Source organism: Sminthopsis crassicaudata, chromosome 4 (assembly GCF_048593235.1).
Source record: "Sminthopsis crassicaudata isolate SCR6 chromosome 4, ASM4859323v1, whole genome shotgun sequence".
NCBI classification, from domain to species: Eukaryota; Metazoa; Chordata; class Mammalia; order Dasyuromorphia; family Dasyuridae; genus Sminthopsis; species Sminthopsis crassicaudata.
Window position 1 is genome coordinate 314696270 of NC_133620.1, and position 18238 is coordinate 314714507.

Genomic DNA, 18238 nt, shown 5'->3' on the forward strand with positions numbered 1-18238 from the left:
TAGGAAATTGAGTCAAATTTATAAATAAAAAAGTAGCCATTACCCAATTGATAAATGATCAAAGATATGAACTATGCCCAAAGGGCAATAAAATCATGTGTATTTTCTGATCTAGCAATAGACACAGCTATGTGTAGAAAAATATTTATAGAAGATCTCTCCTCAGAACAAAGAACTGAAAATTGATGCTCATCAATTGGGAAATAGCTGAATAAATTGTGGAATGTGATTATGATGGAACATTATTGTGCTATGGGAAATGAGCAGGATATTCTCAGAAAAATCTGAAAAGTCCTCCATGAAATCAAGCAAAATAAATTGTCCTGTGTAAAGCAAACTAATAGTAATGTTCTGGGGTGATCAGCTGTGAATGACTTTAATATTTTCAGCAATATAATGAAAAAATGCTATCCATATCCTTTTTTAAATGTTATTTTTCTAAAGGGTTTTTTTAAGGGGGAAAATCTATGTTTTCTTTCACATATTACTTTTATGGAAATGTTTTGCATAACTTCATAGTGCTCTCTTTATGGGAGGGATGGGAGAGGGGAGATAGGCAGAGAGTCTGAAACAAAAGATTTTTTTTTAAGCTTTTTAATTTTCAAAAGATATGCATGTATAATTTTTCAACATTAACCCTTGCAAAACCTTGTGATCCAATCTTCCCCCCCCTTTTCCCCCCAACCTCTCTCCTAGACAGCAAGTCATCCAATATATGTCAAACATGGTAAAAATATATGTTAAATCTAATATATACATACATATTTATACAATTACCTTGCTGCACAAGTAAAATCAAATCAAAAAGAAAAAAATGAGAAAGAAAATAAAATGCAAGCAAACAACAACAAAAAGAGTGAGAATGCTATGTTGTGATCCACACTCAGTTCCCACAGTCCTCTCTCTGAGTGTGGAGGGCTCTCTTCATCACAAGACCACTGGAACTGGTCTGGATCATTTCATTGTTGAAAAAAGCCACATCCATCAGAACTCATCAAATGAGCACCAGGTTCTGCTCATTTCACTTAGCCTCAGTTCATGTAAGTCTCTCCAGGCTTCTCTGAAATCATCTTGCAGATCGTTTCTTATAGAACAATAATATTCCATAACATTCATATACCAAACTCAGTGAAACAAATTTGTAAAAAGAAATGTTTAAAAAATAAAAACTTTTACATATAACTAGGGCAAAATTTTTAAAAATACTAACCATTAGATAGTCAAAAGATTGTGATCAGGCAGCTATCTATAGATATAAGGAGGAAAAAAATGCTCTAAATCATTACTGATTAGAGAAATGTACATTAAGACAACTTTCTGGAGACCTCACAACTATCAGATTGACAAATATGACATAAAAGAAAAAGTAAAATATTGGAGGGAATGTGGGATACTAATGCACCACTGTGGAATTGTGAACTAATCCAACCATTCTGAAGAACAATTTGGAAGTATGTTCAGAGGACTATAAAACTGTTACATACCTTTTTACCCAGCGATACCACTACTAGATCTATATCCCCAAATATTTTTTTAAAAGAAAGAAGACATATATGTACAAAAAATATTTATGGTGGCAAAGAACTCAAAATTGAGGACATGTTCATTAATTAGGAAATGGTTGAACAAATTATGGTTTATAATTATAATGGAATACTACTGTGCAATATATGAGAAATGACAAAATGCTTTCAGAAATGCTTTCAGAAAATCCTGGAAAGACTTATTTGAACTCATGGAAAGTGAAATGAGCAAAATCAGAAGAACTTTGAATTTAGTAATAGCAACACTCTGTGAATGATTTAATTCTTTTCAGCAATACAGTGATCCATGATAATTCTGAAGGACTTATGATGAAAAAAGCTGTCTACCTCCAGGGAAAGGACTGATGGAGTGTGAATGCAGAATAAAGCATTTTTTAAACTTCTTGGGAGTTTTTTTGGTCTGTGTTTTCATAACATGAGGAATATGGAAATTACGACTGAACATGTAAAACCTATATTAAATTGCTTGCTTTCTCAAGAAGGGGGAGGGAAAGAAGGGGGAAAAATATATAGAACTCAATTTTTTGCTTTTTACAAAACTGAATGTTACAATTATTTTACTTATAATTGGAAAAATTAAAATATTAAAAACTCTACAAAAGACTTAATTTAATCCATCTTCTATTTAGCTGACAATGTGATTTTTCTAAATATGGTCCTGTTCATTTTTTGTGTCTTTGCACTGGCTATCTCCCATGCCTGGAATGCTGGGTCCCTCATATCTGCTTCTAAGTTTCCCTAACTCACCTCAAATCTCATCTTCTATAGGAGGCCTCTTCTACTCCCCCAAGCTATTAGTACCTTCTCCGGTGATTATTTTTCATAAACTCCATTTTTCATTTTTGTGTCTTTTGCACATACACAAACACACACACACACACACACACACACACACACACAAAATCTAAGTTTCCCTAACTCACCTCAAATCTCATCTTCTATAGGAGGCCTCTTCTACTCCCCCAAGCTATTAGTACCTTCTCCCGTGGATCCCAGGCTCTCAATTTCATTCGTCACTTCTGCTATCTCATCCTTCAAACGCTGCAAAAACAAAAACAAAAAACAAAACCACAAATAAGATGCCAAGAAGGAAAAAACTATAAGCCAAAATAAAATCTCATGTTGAGAAATCTCTCCAAATTAAAACCAACCTGAAGATGACTGCCTCATTTCATAACTGTCTATCAGACCATTATATTGTTTATAAATACAGACACAGAAGAAGGCACTAATGCTACATTCTTGTATTACCCTTATTTTCTTTTTTCTTTTATTAAAGAAAATTAAAATAATAAGAAAAGGAAAACAAAACAAAACAAGATAAAACAGAACATTGTCATATACCCAGCAGAATATCAGGAAGGATTCAAAATATATAACAATAAGTTGACATTCCAAGAAAGGATACATAAGAGTGGAACAAATTATGTTCATGAGTGTCCATCTTTTCTTTACTTCCTTGTAGGTTGTTCTTTCGTTCTCTACTGTGAATTATTTTTACTTTATTCTTTTCTTCACCTTTCATCCTCTCGCCTTCCCCCAAATGGACTATACTTAAGCAAGAATATATTTACCTATACATACATATACAGATATATACATGTGCATACAAGCACATACACATACAAATGCCCATCCCCAACACACACACATATATACATACACATGTATCTTTCCTATCACTGCTAATTCTTGTTTTAATTCCGCTCTTTAACTTGCTTTATTATTATTTAACCTCCCACCATGCATGGATCTCTCCTTTGTCTTCTTCCCTCACCCTTTGCTTCCTCTTCTGCCCATCCCTTTCCTCTTAGTTCTTAATAAATTTTGTGTGTGTGTGTGTGTGTGTGTGTGTGTGTGTGTGTGTGTGTGTGTGCGTGCGCCTATTTAACCCATTCCCAATGTGAACAGGTTTTCAGAACTATAAGCCCTCCTCCCACTTCTAATGTATATTCTTCCTCTGCATCTCATTGTATAATATGATGATTTTTACTTTAATTCTGCCTCAATCTTTCTTTTGATCTACCCTATTGCTTAAATCAGTCTTAAACATATGATACATATTTGCATGTAAAAAACATAAAAAACTTGTCTATGTTAAGTTCCTTGAAAATGATCTTTGATATTGGTTCTTATAGGTTTGGTTTAGTTGAAAGAAAGTCCTGAAAATATAGGATCTCATTAAATGTCCATTTTTTTTCCCATTTGATACTATAGATAATTTGGAGAGATTTGATATTTTTGGCCACAGGCTTCATTCTTTTGATTGTATATATAATTCTAGGACCTGTGATCTTTTACTGTGTCTGCTGGTAAATCCTGTACAATTCTAAATGTAGCTCCAATATATCTGAATTGTTTTTCTTGTTTCTTGCAATATTTTCTCTTTGATGTGGGGGTTTCAAAATTTGGCAATAATATTTCTTTGAGTTTTCCACAAAGGAGCTTTTTGAAGTTATGATCAATACATTTTTTCTATTTCTACTTTCTTGGATTATCTCTTGCCTTATTGGGTCAAGGTTCTTTTTGAACACAGTTTTCAGGTAGTCCAATTATTCTTTATTTTCTCTTCTTGGTCAGTTCTTCAGATTTGTTGTTTTTCTTAGAAGATGTTTCATATTCCATTTTTTCATTCTTTATATTCTGTTTTGCTATTTTTTTTTTTAATAGCTTCACTGGTTTCCCCTTGCCCAATTCTAATTTTCAAAGAGTTTTTGTCTTTAAGACTCTATCTCCTTTTCTAGTTGGTTAATTTTTTCTTCATAATATTATTTTTCTTACATGGCTTGTATTCATTCATTTATTTATTTTTCATCAGTATCTCTTATTTATATTTTTAAATTCTTTTTTGAGTTCTATAAATTCTCTCTGGGCAGGGAGCCATTTAATGCTACTCTTTAGGGATAGAAGAAGCCTTTTTATTAACCTCTTCTGAAGATGATCCTTGATCTTCCTTCTTACCATAGTAAATTTGGGCTATTTTCTATGTTACACAGTACCATTAAATTAAGAAAACTTACCTGAAAAATAAATACACACATGACTAGTATTCTGACACATTATCCTCTTTTGTATAGCAATACAAAAACAGAAATTCTGATTCCATTTTGACAAAAAAAAGTTAGTAATGCTTCAAACATTTTTCATCTCAGAAAATGAAAGCATGTGTTTGAAAAAAATAACTGTTTTGTATTTAAAATGTCTAGCTATTTTCTTAAAATGCAGTCAAGTATCATATATATGGTGCAAGAAACTCCTTATATGATCTGTTCTTGTCTCCTGATCCACGGTGTTGTGATCCTAAGTGTTAGCCAAAAAATGAAAGACAGACCTTAATCTAAAAGAACAGGAAATTAGACAAGGTTCCATATTAAATTTTTTTGCATGTGAACTCTAGCATAATAAATACATTCATATATTTATAGTTCACTAAGATCAATTATATAGGAAATGTTTTTGGGTTTTTTTTTGAGGCTGGGGTTAAGTGACTTGCCCAGGGTCACACAGCTAGGAAGTGTTAAGTGTCTGAGACCAGATTTGAACTCAGATCCTCCTGAATTCAAGGCTGGTGCTCTATCCACTGCACCACCTAGCTGCCCCCTATATAGGAAATGTTAAAGAGAGTGGCATTGACAAATTTTGGCAATCCTAGGGTAACTTTTATAGATAAATAAAAATTTCTAAGGCCTTATAAAAGCAACATTATAGGAAGAACAGATAAGTTGAGTTAAGTTAGTTGATACCTTGAAGCACAAGGAAAAACAGCATTTTTAATGCTGCTGCTTTTTAAAAAGAAGTAAGAGGTTCAGATGTAAAAATATTAGAAAAGTCATTCTTGAAATGATATTATAAGAAGGCTCTCTGATCCTATGACAGACCAAAAAAAATTACTGAAACAAGATTTTGCCACTTAAAAAGCTAAGCATTTCCCAGAAGCAGAGATAAATAAGACAAGATTAACAGAACTTTCAGCAGAAGTTACAGAGAGATTTAGATAACTTATCAAGAACTTTAATGAGTGAAAGAAAATATTTCTATTATTGTTGCTACTGTGAAACAATGACAGAACATATAAAACTGGGGTAAGACAGAGTGATATAGATGCATGTTGTATTTTTCCAGAAAAAAAATGTAAAACTTCTTGAAGATGAGTATTTTTTCATTTTTGTTGCTATCCCTAACTGTCTAATATAATGGCATAGACCTAGTAAGCACACTATAAATGCTTGTTGGGTTAAAGTGGATTACACTCTCAAACCAAGAAAATTTGAAATGACTCCAATTAACCAAATGTATTTATATCATGGAGTTGTAAAGGAACTGTAAAGAAACATAGTCTCTTCCTTTTGGGGGGCTTTTATATCCTCTAAGGAGATGTCAAGACAGAGAACATTATTGGTCTACCTGATCCTCCAAGCCTCTTCTCAAGTGCATGAATCTTGCTACCTTTACTCACATGTGAGGGGTTACGTCCTCAATGAGAAAACAGAATCATGAGGGGAATTAAATTACATTTAATTATTTAGAGCTTTCACTAAAGATACAGTTTTTCAGACTATGATAGAGCAAGAAAGGAGAAAAGAGTTGGCTTAATATTTTATTATTTTTCACTTAAGGAATTGTTCTTGTTCAGTCATATTCAGTTTGTGACCTTGTGGACCATTCCATCTAGATAGATAGATATAGAAATATACATATGTGCATACACATTTGTAAAATTCAGATTCTATAAAACAATAAGAAGGCAAAGCAGTACAATGAAAATAATTGGAATCATAAGATACAGACTCAAATTGAAATGCTGTCTCTGGAACTTCAGAGAACTCACTTAATCTCATCTTTAAATAGGCATAGTAACATTTACATTATCTAGACCTCAAAGAATTGTGAAGAAAGCATTTTGCAAAACAGAGTGCTAAGAAATTTATTTGCTCTGAAAAATCTGGAACAAACTTCAGTGCTGTAGGATAAAAAGATGAATACTAAAAACACAGAAATCATGTATTTTCACTCTGTTTCTTACAAGATTCTCCAATTGAGTAACAAGACTTATAGAGTTAGATAAATAACATTTCTTCCCACAGAATTGATACTCATACCCATGTCAGGTTGATTAAAAGTGGACTGTATTTTGTCAATCCTCCTCTATATGGCCCATATTACAATAAACAATTTTTCCTATCTCCTTTTCCTTTCTGAGAAATGATTACTGCCAAAATTTAAGGTGACTTGATATTAGCCAGGACTTAGGATGTCTAAAGTAGGCATAGTATCTGATTTATCATACCAGTTTCTCTTAAGAGTGGGAGTTGTTCTACTGGCTAATCAGGTTTCTCTACTCATCTTAAAGTTTTTAATGGCATAAATACAAATAAAAAACTCACTGGAAAAGTTCTATTGAGAAGCTGTAAATAAGCTAAATAATTTAACTGATAGGTGTATCTTATTGCCAATTGGCACTTGCACGTGCTAACTCCACTGGAAATACTTCATTTCACTGCAAAGATTTCCTGCCAGAACAATACTAGTTTACCTGAAATTTCAAAAAAAAAAAAAAAAAAATTATGAATACCTAACCTTCCTCCCTTTTCTCCATATGAACCTAAAAGACGATTCCAGAAAGCAACCAATTTATCTTAGATCAAGTTGGTTTTAATATTTTCTATTATTTTTCAAAATAAACAGTATTTTAACCATATTATGAATAAAATAGGCAGACCAGTCTTAGAAAATAGATAACATTTATTAAAATGTTAATTGAGGAAATATACTGTAACAACCTTACAAATTACAAAAGTACTTACAAATGAGTTTTTTTTTAATACAATCTATATGTTCATAAATTGGAGCCTATTTATATCAAGATATTACTAAAGTTACTCTTCCCAAAGCAATTTTTGATATTTTAATATTAGAGATTTTGAACATTTGCTAAAGAATATACATGCCATGTACAATACTCAAAATCTGTGCAAGAGCAATCTAAATTAATCAAGACAATGCAAAAAGAAACTAAGTCTGGAACCTACAAATTGCTACCCAAGGGGCAAAATTAATCTCTTCAACTGTATCTAGAAATATGATCTTGTTTCAAGATTTTTGGACTCTTTTGATGCTTTTCCAGCATAGCCCACAATGTAAGATAGAAAAAATTAGCAGCTCTTCCTTATTTATTCAAGAAAAAATAATGGTTTTTCCCTCCAAATAAATTCCCCCCAACAAGACTTTTTAAGTAGAGATTTTTCTTAATATTTACTTGCCACGCTTGTCTCAAAGAAATGATTAGCTTGTATTCAAACCAATATCCCAGGAAAACTTACAAATAACATTTCCTGGCCCCAAAGTATTACAATACCCTAAAGTATTACAATAAATTCTAAAAGAAATTCTACAGCTTCAAGAGATAAAATATGTCTTTGCAGTTCTTTCTCAAACAAGGCAATATTTCTTTACATTATATAATCTAAAAAGGAAAATATACTAGTATAACTTCTATTTCAAAAAATCCATCTCACAGACAATGGCCCTTTAAAAGTATAAAGCCAAAGGGGGGTTTTGAAAAAAGACATTTGGGCCAGCAGTTTTTTGGTTTTTTGGTTTGTTTGGTTTTTTTTGCTGAGGCAGTTGGGGTTAAGTAACTTGCCCAGGGTCACACAACTAGGAAGTCTTAATTGTCTGAGGCCACATTTGAACTCAGGTCCTCCTGACTTCAAGGCTGGTCCTCTATCCACTGCGCCACCTAGCCACCCCTGGGCCAGCAGTTTTGAAGTAACACTTAAATACTGTCAATGAGGTACTTTTTCCTATTTAATTAGGAAGATTCTATGTTTCATCTATAAATCTGTAGAGAAGTCTGAAAGGAAAAAGGTTAAGACAAACTTTTTTCTTGTCAAAATTATATTAAATTGTGGTATTTTTAAAAAATTATCAATAAAGACAATTTTATGATGAGTGTAAACTGAAAAGATATTTCCTAAGATATGATTTACTTCCTGAGGTCCAGAATTTAAGTTTTTTCTTAAGGAAAATTATGAAGAAGATTGAGATGTTGTTACAAGTCAGAAAATAGAGCAAGCTGAATAATTTGGGCCTCTGCAGATAAGTGAACAGGAGTTATCTCCTATTATATTGAGAATTTGAGGTAACTTTGGTTGTGAGCTTTTTCATAAGCAAAAAACTGTAAATAATATCTGTCATTATTCCTGATTATAAATTTCAGTTTTAATAAATTACATGTATTTATCATTAGTATTTAGTTACAGAGAAAAAAGAGTAATTACTTGGGCAAAGGAGATCTTTCCACTTTATTTTATACAGAAACATTAACATCTAATGAACTGGGATTGGTTCCTGAACTATTTAATGAAAGGATTGTAACTTTATTAAATGCAAAATACATGGGGCCAGCTAGATGGCACAGTGGATAGAAAAAATATAGTCCTTTTTGAGAAAAAAGGGACCTAGAGCAAGAAAATTGGAAGAAAAAAAACTGGGTCAGAAAGATTTTATATGTGACAAAAGCCAAGGGTAGAAAAAGAAAACTAAAATCTGTATAAAAGACCTAGGTCTAGATTCCCTAAAGTAGAAAGTAACAGCAGTGAAAGACATTAAGTTAATTAATCAATTAAGACACCGCAATTATTTTTTAATGAGAATAAATTACCTTAGTACATAGTCAGTTTTTAATAGTAAGGCACATAGTAGGTGCTTAATGTTTACTGATTGATTATCCAAACATACCTGTAGATCACACTAGAGCTAGTAAGGATAAAAGTTAATAAAAGAACAGATCAAGGGGTAGTCTAAGTCTAGGAAGGGATGATATAAAAATGAAACTGTTAGACACCACTTAACATTGAATAGGATAATCTCTTCACATCTACCACGTAAAACATTTGCTTTATTTTATTCACCTGAATGTCAGCCAACAGTTCCTGCTTCCGACGACGGATATTCTCCAGTTCCTGACGTTCTTGTAAGGACAGGTCGCCAGGAACTATAACAGAAAGGGAAAATATTATTAGGACTTCTTGCCGCTTAAAAGTGCAACTTGACTATTTAAACTTGGCACATATTGAAAATTACCCAAAAGGTAATGGTTTTCAAAAAAAATTTAATTAAAATTTTAATATCAATAAATAGGCTTGAAAGACAGAGGGATCCAATGAACCACTGTTCAGAAAGAGAAGTTCTTAAGTCCATTTCCATGGGGATGAAAAACTGGAAGGGAGAAGACTACCCTGTAACAAAAACCTCTGGAGAAAGAAATAGCAAACTTCTAAGTCTTATCGCAGGTCCTCTCTAAAAGAATGACCCTGAAACTTTTTAGACTACTTAGACAAGTAGTCTAAGAGTGACTAGTTGATATACCTAATTGATGATTTGCTTTACCATATCCTTTGGAGAAATAATATAGAATAGAAACAATCACTAAACACTGCTTAAGGTCATGCAACTATGATATACTAATCCTGAAAAAAAAATCTAGAGAGAGACATACTCAATATAGTTCCTTATAATACATAAAAGTAATCAACTCTTTCCCAACCTTCACATACTAGGATAAGAATGTTTTTTAACTTCTAATTTGCACTATTCTAAGTTGCAATTATGTAAGAGATAGTAAGTGAATCCAGCCCAATGGAAAAATAGAATGGCAATTCAAATAATGCAACCATTTCAGGGGATTCATTATTTTCACTAACTGAAACATAGAGGTATACATTTCAAAGATTCTTTAAGAAAAGAACCCCTGAAGTACCAAAAGGAAACTACATATATTGATGGCTAATATTGTTTTGGAATGATTGGCTTGATCCTTTATTTCATTACTTTTTGAAGAAAGCTCTAACAGCCCTATTATTTATAATCACACTATTCTTTTGTAGTAAGAAGGAATTAAAAAAAAAAAAAAACAAACAACCCTTTGTTGTATAGTATCATTTGCCTTACAGCAAAATGATAAAAATCAACACTCTGAAGGTTGCACAGGCATAGGTAAATTAATGAACTAACTAAGCTTGAGTTATGAGGGAAAAAGCCAAAGAATTCATAAAATAAACTTATACCCATCTGAACCATCAACTTTATAATTCTAAACTAGAAAATACAAATTATTACTTTTCCTTTAGAATCTAATGCCTGCTTCCTGAGTGAAGGAGTTCATCTGTGAGAATTTAAGTTTATATATAATAATTTCTTCAAGAATCAATAGCTTCCACATTATAAAGTCAATTCTTCCCTTAATGACAAGAAAATATAAAGCGTATTCAGTCAAGATATAACATGGGGAGCTCACTAAAGAGACTAAGATGTTAGGCCAGCAATTCCTTAAGGAGCTTAAATTGTTTAAAGTTATGAAAAGAAGGTAGAAGTAAGGCAGATAAGTAGGGTATTCATACAAAAATGTGAAATAGTATTAATGTCTGAAATACTGAGGCTCATTGTGAGCTGAGGTTAATGAGGAAATCTTAAGATAATAAATGAATAAGTAAATAATTTACTAAAAATCATTAAACAAATGTTATGTGCAAAGCATTATGCTAAGAGTTAGGGGATATACATAGAAAAATAATATCCAGGATGCTCATATTATAATATGGAAGAAAGCACAATTAAAAGGTTTCAGCCACAAATCAGATGCAAAGGTTCTATATTATGTTAACATTCAATAAACCAGAGAACATAAATTATTACGAGAAGAATCCCATTCAATAACAGCCATGGAGAAAACTGAATAGCATTTTGGTTGGTTTTGACTAGCATCTTACAATATATACCACAATAAGCTCTAAAATGGATAAAAAAATCTAAATAATCATAGATTTAGAATTGAGACTTCAGATATCATCTAGTCTAACCCCCTCCTCTCATACATCATATCTTAAAAAATTAGATGACAAAAAGCCATTTTATCAGTTGTGTTGGGGATAGAGGGAATTTACAAACTCATAACTAACTAAATAAAGAATATAGATCACTGAAGATCATTCTAACTAAATCAAATTAAGAGGCATGTTTACCTAGGAGAAGATAAGAGAGAAGCAAAGGAATCTTTGTTTCTTTAAAAGCCCCCCCCCCAAAATTTCTGGCCCTAGCATTTTTTGTAACAGGTTATTCGACAGATGCCTTCCTTCTAGCTATAGCCTCTCACTTTTCTAAAACTTTCTATATGAGGAAAACTTTCATATCTCTTGCAACCTTATTAAGTGGCATTTCCTTACTTGTGACATGAAAGGCATGTCTAAACAATTAAACGTATTTCCTAGATATAACACCATAATAACAACAGAATAATAATAACAAAAACAACAATGCTTATCCCATTCACATCACCAAATATCTCTGTTGCACAGAATAACCCTGATTTGGCCACAATGAATTAGAAGGTGCACCAAGAGTTTGGCTTTACTTATATACCAGATAGAAAAGCTACTTTTTGTTAGATGACTATACCCCTATTGCTATGGTTTCTTTGTGATGGGAATCACACATGTACTTTGGTCTTGCTGAAATTTAATTTTCTTTACCTATAATGTGTTCATCCAGATTTGCCTTTGGTTTTTCTTTGTTTCTCCCATTTCTCATGCCTAGTCATGTCTTAAGTTAAACTGTAAGGATTTTTTTGTGTGTGTGTTAGTTAATACGTGCAAGTAAAGATCTATTGCTTTCATCATTTACTAGCCAATCTGTCACTCCCATCTATCCTGCATACTGATGCCAAACAATATACAAATTGTCTTATTGTCAAACCCTTGTTACAAATATTCAGTCATGCAAAATAAAATTCCCACAATGGTCATGGTACAAAATGTGTCACATTTTGCATGTTCCAGCATGTTCACAGCATTATTTATCATAAGTCCTCTGGAATCAAAGTTGTCACTGACTTTCATAATTGTTCATTTTTTATTTAACATGTATTGGACTACTTGCCATCTAGGAGAGGGGATGGGGGGAAGGGGGGGGAAATTTGGAACAGAAGGTTTTGCAAGGGTCAATGTTGAAAAAATTACCCATGATTATGTTTTATAAATAAAAAGATATAATAATAAAAAGCTGTTCATTTTTACAGTATTGTTATTATATTGTAAATTATTTAGAACATAATATTAAAGGGATGGTGACTGAACAATTAAACAAGGAAGCAGTGATCACAAAGAATTACAACAAAAATCATCCATACAAAAAAACTAATGGTTTCCTACTATCTATAAGATAAAATATAAATTCCCTACTTAGCTTTTTACATTCTTTCACAACCTGTCCTAACTTAATATACCAGCTTTATTTTTTTCTCACAATCTGTGGATCTAGCCAAATTATCCTTTTCTCTGTTCCTCAGACATGACATCCCATCTCCTGTTTCTGTGCCTTTGCACTGGCCATTTCCCATGTTTGGAGTATACTTTTTCCTTTCTTTTGCCTCACAGAATTCCCTACTTTCTTTATAACATGTATCAAGCACTATTTATGACATGAAGCCTTTCCTAACTGTCCCAATTGCTAGTGCCTTTCCTTTCAAATTATCTTTCCTTTAATTATCTTGTATTTATTTTCTTTATGTTTATTCCATATTTATGCGTGTATATAAACATTTATATGTTTACATACTCATTATCACTATATTGGATTATAATAAGGCAGCCTACTGTTTATGACCAGGAGTTCTTTAAAGTTATTATTTTTCTATCTCCCATATGTCTACCATAGTGCTTGGTGCATTTTAGATGTTTAATAAATATTTGTTGACCAATTGTATCTTTTGTGGAAACTCCTTTTAGATTATACATGTATAATCATGTTAAATATATTATCACATTAGTCATTTTGTGGGGGGAAAAAAAAGACAGAATAAAAGGGAAAAAGGATAAGAAAGACAATAACAATAAACAAAAAAAAAGTTTAAAATTTAGCTTTAATTTGCATTCAAATTGCATAGTTCTTTCTTTGGATGTGGTTAGCAGTTTCCATTACCAGTCCCTTGGAATTATTGTGCATCATTGCATTGCAGAGGACTTAAGTCTATTACAGTTGATCATAGCACAATGTTGATCTTATTGTGTACAATGTCCTAGTTCTGTTTACTTCATTTGGCATCAATTGATGGAAGTCTTTCCCAGGTTTTTCTGAAATCTGCCTACTCATCATTTCTAGTACAATAGTATTCTATTATGTTTATCTATCACAATTTGTTTGACCATTCCCCAATTCTTTGCCACTACAAACAGAGCTGCTATAAAAAATTTTGTATATGTGGTTCATTTTCCTTTTTTAATGATCTCTTTGGGATACAAATAGTAGTGGCATTCCTGATTCAAAAAGTATACAGTTTTATAGCCCTTTGGGCATAGTTCCAAACTGTTTTCCAGAATAGTTGAATCAATTATTTCATAACTTGTAAGAACTTTTAAATCCCCAAAATCAATGGTAATAAACTTGAACAGCATCAAATGTCTGATAAAAATTCAATGTCCTAATGTAAAAGAAATTAACATAAATTTTAAAAGTCAATAATGATTAGTTAAATGATGAAATAATATTAATTAGCATTTCTATCACAACATTTGCATGACTTTTTACATACATTGTTTCATTTAATTTTGATAACTCTGCAAGTAGATACTACATTACTATCCTCAATTTACATATAAGGCTCATTTAACCCAAGTTATTTTCTTCACTGCAAGGGAGGATTTTGTGGATAGGAAAATACTATTAAGTGATTATGGGGGGGGGGGGGGGACAGAGACAGAGACAGAGACAGAGAGAGAGAGAGAGAGAGAGAGAGAGAGAGAGAGAGAGAGAGAGAGAGAGAGAGAGAGAGAGAGAGAGATGTATTAGTAAAACTATGTGTTTTTAAGAAAAAAGATTATGGAAAACAATAATACTCCAGAACTGAAGATAAGTTAATATTATCCTGATTTTTGAAAAGAGAAGGATAGAATCTCTGTGTTTATGGGAATGTGTGCGTGTGCATGCATGTGTGTATGTGTGTGTGTATGCCAGTGAGTATGGCTTCAAACACTGAACAAAATTCTAGAATATTTTAAATTTAATAAAATTATTAAATTAGCAAGCATCTATTTTATGTCCACTTCCAAACAAACAAAAAAAGATTTTTAAAAAGTGCAACAAATATTCATCGTCGAGCAAAATAAATTCCCACATTGGCCATATCCAAAAAAAAAAAAAAAAAAAAAAAAAAGTGTCTCATTCTACATATTTAGTCTAACACTTCTGTTTGGTTATGGATTACACTATTTATCACAGATGCTCTGGAATCATAGTTAGTCACTACAATGATCAGAGATTTTAAAACTTTGGAAGCTGTTTATTTTCACAGGGTTGCTATGAATGAATTGGATAGAATATAAAATTAAGGTATTAGTAACTGAACAACCAGACAACAAAGCACTGATAACAAAGAGCCAGGATCAAGAACACTTTATGTCAATATAATTTCATTTCAATTTTTGATAGTATTAATGAAATAGAAGATTGGGGGTTCTAAATAATTTATTTAGATTTTAACTGCAACATTGACAAAATCTTGCATGCTATTTTTTTTTAATAGTAGAGATATAGGCTAGAAAATAATACAGTTAGGTGAATTTGGATTTGGTTAAATAACTGTACCAAAAGAAGAATTATTAAGGGTTCAATGCCAATTTGAAAGAAAGTCCTTGGTAGGCATAGATGACAAAGAAGTGAAAAGGAAACAGAGAGGCCCTACATACTCATGCATACACATGTAGTAATATGGTAGCACAGAACTAGAAACAATGAAAATATTCCCTGATTAGGAAATTGATTGGCTAAATAAATTGAGGTACATAATTGTAGTGGAATATTACTGTGCTATGCTGTTTAGTACCTCAGTTGTGTTCAACTTTTCATGAGTCTTTTAGGGGTTTTCTTGGAAAAAATACTGGAATGGCTTGGCATCTTCTCCAACTCATTTTATATATAGGAAACTAAGGCCAAATGGGTAAAGTGACTTGCCCAAGATCATACAGCTAGTAAGTGTCAAGGCCAGATTTGAACTCAATGTTCCTAATTCCAGACCTTGTACTTTATCCACTGTAGCATTCAGCTTTTCTTTGATGCTACAAGAAATGACAAATATGAAAAATTCCAAGATTTGTGAGACGGTAACACATTAGAGGGATAACTAATATAGTGGATGATAGTCACCTAAAAAAATCTCCACAGGGTAGAATATTGGACACTATCTAATAAGATGATATTCAATAGGAATAAGTTGAATGCAACAATGTCATTATTATAAGATGAGAAAAGCATTAAATAAGAATTGTTCTGGGCAAAAATCTAGGGGTGTCATGAGTCAGCAGCATAATTTTGCAGCCAAAAAATATATATAATATCAGGTAATATTAAAAGAATCATACTTTCCAGAAATAGAGAAATGGTAATCCTAGGGAATTCTGCCCTTGTCAAACTTCACCTGAAATACTTTGGACTATTCCAAAGTTTAAGATAAACAAGCTGTAAATTGTGCAGAAGGGCAACAAAGATTATAAATTTGCAAATGGCAAAAAAAAAAAAAAAAAAAAAAAAAAAAAAAATTGAGAAAAATATCCAGCAAATATATCAAATAAAGGGTTGATGACTAGAATCTATTAAGAAATAAAGCTTTGTTATAAAACTAAAAATATATACTAACAATTAAAGGACATAAAGGCCTTGAGTCTATGTCTTATAAGGATCAGTTAAAGGAAATGGACATATTTAACTTGGAAAAGAGAAAACTAAGAGGAAATATGACAGGTGTACCTTCAAGTACTTAAAGGGTTGTCATATGGAGAAAGAGTTTGATTTGCTCTATTTGACTTCAAATTGTTCCTACAACGGGTGCAAGCTGCAAAGAAAGAAATTTAAGCTTGATCTGAGGAAAAACTATCAAATAAATGGAGCTGTCCAAAAGAATTACTTTGAGAGGTGATAGTTTCCATCTTTTTTATACACCTTAAATTAGAGGTTGGATAACCATTTGTCAATTATATTACACTAGAGATTTTTTTTCATGCATGAGCTGGACCAGATGGTCCCTGAAATCACTTACAGTTCTCAAATTCTGTGATTCTGTAAAGATTATGCAGATTAATAGAAAGTGAAGTAAGCATAACCAGGAAAACAATATATAGCATGGCAACAATATAAATAGAAAGAATAAAAAATATTAAACTGAATACTATAATTATGACTAAATTTTTTCCCAAGAAAGAGTTAAGAAAAGGTACTTCCCTTCCCTGCTTTGTAAAGGTGCAGGACTATGGGTATGTAATATTGTATGGACTGTCAGATAAAGGTGATGTATTGTTTGGCTTTTGTGATGATGGGGTTTTTTTCCTCTTATTTTTCAAAATATGTGATGGAAAAATTCCCAGGATAGGGGAAAAATACATCCAGTAATATATATTTTAAAACAAGATAGTAATAAGTAAAAGTAAAGTTATATAAAGCAAAGTAGAAGGAAGGGAGGGAGGGAAGGAGGGAGAGAGGAAGGAAAGGGAAGGGAAGGAAATCAGAAGCAGCAGAATTTCAGAAAGACCTGGAAACAACAAAAGCATTTGTTTATTTATTTGGTTTGTTACATACTAAAGATCTTAGATAAATATTTACTTCTCTATTTTTGCTAGGTGTGTTACTTTTATGACTATTAAGTTCAAGTAGAAAGGTATTTACAAATTGAGAAATGACACAAAATGATGAAGGAGAAATAACAAGTTGTCAGATTCAGGAACCAAGAAGATCTCAATAGGCAACACTGGGTCAAATCTAATAGAATGAAATGTAATTTAATTCAGTATAATATATAGTTGAACGGACACCTGATAAAGCTGTTCCGTCAGTATATATGTCTTAGAAAGATCCTGTAGGCTGGTAATTAGCTAAGCCAAATAGGTAATAGTAAAAAGAAATGTCTATGCTTAAAAACCTTACAAAGTATAGGTAGAGGAACTTTTTTAAAAAATATCATTTAAAAAACATACATCTAAAACAAAAGCAATCATCATATGCAATGGAAATAAACTAGAACCCTTTCCAATAAATATGAGTATGGAAGCAAGGATGCCTTCTCTCCCCTGTATTATTTGATAATGTTCCAGAAATGTTTGTTTAGCCATTCCCCAATCAATGATCATCTATTTTGTATATATGTATATTACTATGTACATAAAGATACACACATGTATGAATAAGAGCCATTCCTCAGTATATAAGCGATCAAAGGATATAAATAATTATCAAAATAATTCACAATTATGTGAAAGAATGCTCTAAATCAATAATAAGAGTAATGAAATGTCAATAAAAATACATGAGGTTTTACCTCACACCTTTAAATTGGCAAAGATAACCAAAAAAAATGGCAATACTTACTGTTTGAAGGATTGTAAAATTATAAGCACACTAACAGACTAATAGTAGAACTATACAACCACTTTGAAAAACAATCTATAATTCTGCAAATAAAATTACTAAATCCATATCCTTTGAATCAGAGATTCCACTAGTAGACCTCTACTCTAAGAAAGATATCAAATAAGAAGTTCCTATATACATCAAAATATTTATGACAGCACTCTTTGTAACAGCAAAAAAAGAGGAAACAAAGTAGATGGTTATTGATTGGGGAATGGCTAAATAAACTGTGGTACATGAATATA

At 31.9% G+C, this 18238-nt stretch overlaps 1 protein-coding gene across 3 annotated transcripts in view; it reads right to left on the reverse strand.

Moving 5' to 3' along the window:
• Positions 1-18238, reverse strand: part of CYTH1 (cytohesin 1) — a 183990-nt gene that overhangs the window by 44468 nt on the left and 121284 nt on the right. For all 3 annotated transcript variants that reach the window (XM_074260277.1, XM_074260279.1, XM_074260278.1), the window contains exons 2-3: positions 9458-9540; positions 2522-2585 (exon numbers count right to left, since the gene is read on the reverse strand). The gene's annotated coding sequence lies outside the window, so the exon portion shown is untranslated. The remainder of the gene's footprint in view (positions 1-2521; positions 2586-9457; positions 9541-18238) is intronic.